The sequence below is a fragment of the Neovison vison genome, chromosome 2, assembly GCF_020171115.1.
Source record: "Neovison vison isolate M4711 chromosome 2, ASM_NN_V1, whole genome shotgun sequence".
Classification (NCBI taxonomy): Eukaryota; Metazoa; Chordata; class Mammalia; order Carnivora; family Mustelidae; genus Neogale; species Neogale vison.
The window spans coordinates 46,954,955-46,959,357 of NC_058092.1; the positions used below are offsets into that span (position 1 = coordinate 46,954,955).

General features: G+C 38.3%; 1 pseudogene; it reads left to right on the forward strand.

Annotated features, from left to right (window-relative positions):
- LOC122898715 lies at window positions 1-2,320 on the forward strand (annotated as a pseudogene).
- Window positions 2,321-4,403: the final 2,083 nt, after the last annotated feature.

Genomic DNA, 4,403 nt, shown 5'->3' on the forward strand with positions numbered 1-4,403 from the left:
TGCAGTACTATTTAAAAAGGCCAAATTATAGAAGCAATCCAAATGTCCATGAATAGAAGAATGGATAAAGAAGATGTGGTGTACATGTGCAAACTGCTATGATGGAAGTCAAAGGGGAAAAAAAAAAAAAGATCACAGAAAAAGTACAAAGAATGATTCTGGTTCATCAAAGACATTTCCAAGAAAAGTTATCCAGGAAGGTGGCCCTAAAATCACATCAAATAACTTGGAGAAATATGCCACAAAACCTGGGAGAAAAGGTGTAAAACAGTTCAAAAATAAGCAAGAGGATAAAATAGTAAGGAACAAATTCCAGCAGGTGAATAAATTCAACAGGAAGAGAAAATTCCAGGTGGACCATAAAAGTGATGAATCAACAGTCAAGAGCATAAATGGGGTGACTTCAAAAAAAAAAAAAAAAAAGAACCAAAGCAAAACAGGCAGCTGAGTGATAAAACCTACTAGAACATTGTTGTTCCAGAAAAGCAGATTTGGGAGATCTTAAGAAGAAAAAACTGTGACAAAGGAAAGAGGGTGAAGGTGATGAGTGATTTGCAGAAGTTGATTCAAGGGAAAATTAAAACCATCGCATTTGTGCATGATTCAACTTGTGTGATCCAGTATGACATTCAGTATGGTAATGAAGAACGGCAAAGACAGGCTTTTAAAGAACTGTGAGATGATTTGGCCCAATTAAGTAGAGGTAAATATTCCAGAGATACTAAGAAATTTCTTGTGTAGGGGAGTAAGCCACAGATTGAAGAGATAATGAGAAGATTTAAAGGCCACGTGGGGAAGATGCCCTGGCATGCGGAAGTGTCTGCCTTTGTGGAGTGTACGTACAATGGCAAAGCCATCTTGGAGCAGTGGAAGGTACTGAGGGAGGAGCTCTATGTGAGCACATTTTATAAGTTAGCCAACTGCCCAACTCTGAACTAAATATTAGAGGTAGAGCCAGGAAAAGTTATGTTTATCATAGATGAAATGAAGCAGATTCTCACTCCAATGGCCCCAAAGGAAGCTGTGATTAAGTGTTCTATGGGTGCATAGAGTATTCTTGGACTTTTAAAACTATGCACCCCCAAAGCTAAGATCAGAAAGACAAATATCATATGATTTCACTTGTATGTGGAATTTAAGAAACAAAATAGAGGAACATAGGGAAGGGAAGGAAAAATAAAGAGGAACTCATGGAGACAAAGTATAGGAGACTCTTAACTAGGAAACAAACTAAGGGTTGCTGGAGGGGAGGAGGGTGAGGGGAGGGGGTAGCTGGGTGATGGGCATTAAGGAGAGCACCTGATATAATGAGCAGTGGGTGTTATAAGAAATGGATGAATCACTAAATTTTACCTCTGAAACTAATAATATGCTATATGTGAATTAGATTGATTTTAAATTTAAAAAATAAAAAGAGATTGAAGCCATCTGTGAAGCAGTGATATATGTGGCACATACAAGATGGTGCTGGAGTGGCCGTTTGCTGTCCGTGACCTAACATATGAAGGACAGGAAAGTGGCTGTGAAAATAATCAAGGCTTATGTTGAAAAGGTGGCTAATGGCCAGTACTCTTATTTGGTCTTACTGGTGGCATTTGATTGTATTGACGGTACCAAATTTGTGAAGCAGATAATCATATCAGAAATTATTAATTTCTGGCTTAACATAGTAAATGACAAATATAGAAGGATGGTTCTATTGTATTAACTTAGCCCCAGGGATCCTGCACATACAGTATAAGAAGTTATTGAGGTTCTGCTGAAAGGAGGTGGAAACACACACACTAAGAAGGATACAAAATTCTGCCCACCAGAGCTCTTCAAGTCCATCTCTCCGGTTTTGTTAAGCTGCCTTCAGGGACTAGCCCAAGAGGTGGTGTTACATGAGTCTGCATGTGTGTTGGTGTCTGACATTCTGGGAGCCACCCCTGGAGACATTCAGCCTGTCATGAATGCTGTTGCCAGCTTGACAGCGGGAGAGTGACATCCAGGTGGCAAAGACAGAGAGCTTCGTGTTGTAGAACACCTGCAGGAGATCTAGTTCTGAAGTGCTTAATAGAACAAGAGAAAAAGATGAACGGTAGTGGAAGAGAATGTTGTTTTGCAGAAACACTTGCAGAGTATGTTGGTTGAAGAACATGAAGTCCTGGGCTAAGGTAAAACCAAGGAGCCATTATTCTTTCTAGCCCTCTCCAGAGTTCTGATCAAGAAGTTGCAAACAAAGTCAAGGCTGAACTGAAAGGCCTGATTCCCACATTGGAGAAAAACAAAGAACACCAGCAAAGGAATAGAAATGCTACTTGAAAAACTGGCTGCATAGTGAAAACAGTTAAGAACAAGATGGAATCATTTTTCTTGTTCTCTTTTCCCAGTATGGAAAAGAAGGGCTAGGATCCATCTTCGTGGGAATCTGGGTGCTCTGTATAGGTGTTTCTTCTTTGTACAAGAGTCTATTTATAATACAGTTCTTAAAAAAAAAAGTTGTAGTATATATGTACATATACAATGGAATACTATTCAGCAATAAAAAGTATCAAACCTTGCCATTTACAACAACATGGGTGGAGCTCGAGAGTATTATGCTAAGCAAAATAAGTCACTCAGAGAAAGACAAATACCATATGACTTCATTCATATGTGGAATTTAAGAAACAAAACAAACATACAAAGGAAAAAGGAGAGAGAGAAAGGCAAACCAAGAAACAGACTGTTAACTACAGAGAACAAACTGATAGTTTCCAGAGGGGAGGTTGGCGGGGGTATGTGTGAAATAGATCATGGGGATTAAAGATCATACTTACCCAGATGAGCACTGAGCAATGGATAGAATTGTAGAATCATTATATTATCTATATGTTATCATTATATTATCTATATGTTAACTATACTAGAATTAAAATTTAATAAAAACTTAATTTAAAAAATGTAAAAACCATTCTAAGCTTGGGCCTCCTACCAGATTTGGTCTTCAGACTATTTGTCCACTCCTGATTTAGACCAATGAAGCAACAGAGTAATAAGAAGGCAAACTGAGTAAAGAAACCTGAAGGCAAAATAATTAAAAATGAGTGTGTGGTTGATCAGCTTTTGATAGGTTCTCATTTATTGGAAGCCCAGATTCCTTCATGTGACCTTTTGTAAGGTTATCCAGGCTGCCATGTTGATCTCATGTATAGATCCATCAGAATGCTCATTATTTTCTAATCACCATTAGGCCTGTGTATCTTTATGCTACTTCCTTTGCCCTCCCATGCCTTACTTGCCTAGATAATTCACTTCTAGATTAGATCCTGTTGACACACTCCCTTCTATGTATAGCCTTTTCTAGATGCTGCCACACCTCATGCTCTAAGTTAATATCAATCTTCCTATGCTTTGATGCTACTTTGTTCATGCTTCTATCATATATCTTTCTTGTGTACTAAATATGATGATTTAAACATCCGTCTTCCCAGAGTATAAGCAGGGACTAGGTTTTCCTTCAGCACTATGGACAGTGTGCACCCTACAGCTACACTCACTGAAAATATTTATTGAGAGTCTCTTTTGTGTGAGGACTGTGTTAAGCTCTTGCATTCATTATCTCATTTAATTCCCATAGTGCCCATCTCAGTAACTTCCTCATCTCAGAAAAATTAAATGAATTTCTCATGGTTTCATAACCAGGAAAGTGACAAAGCTTGGACTCAAACCCAATTCTGATGGACCCCAACATCCATATTCTTGAACTGTTACATTGTCTCATCAATTATTGAATAAGCAAATGAAATCTGTAACTTGAATTGGGCTAATATTCCCTGCTGAAGCATCTCTAGGATGTTTAAATTTTCTAAAAATGCAAATGGTTCATAGTTAATATTATAAGTATTCAGGGGTAGAAAGAACCTAAGAGATCAACAGGCCTGGCTTGTTTTTCTGATAGTAAAACTGTTATCTATGAGAAAGCACTTATTTTTAACCTAAGATCACACAACTTAAACTCCAGCCTCCTGTTTAGTCTAGGACTTTCTGCATCATGTTTTGACCTTTCCAGCACTTTCACAAGGCTGTCTGTCCCCTAGAGTCAACCTCATCTCACACCAATGAATTGGCAGACTCAATGTTAACCTTCAGAATAAATGGTAAAATGAGGTCTTTACAGTGAGTTAAGATTGAGTTTGGCTCTTCCAATTGCATAGACATTCATAAAATAAACAATATTGCCTTTGGCTTCATTTTGAAATAACATCTTAGAATAGGTTATTCATTCATTCATTCATTCATTCATTCATTCATTTGCCAGAGGGAGTGCTATAGAGAGTGAGAATACAAGCAGGGGGAATGGCAGGCAGAGGGAGAAGCAGTTTCCTTGCTGAGCAAGGAGCCCAATGCAGGAGTCCATCCCAGGATCCCAGGCGGGATCA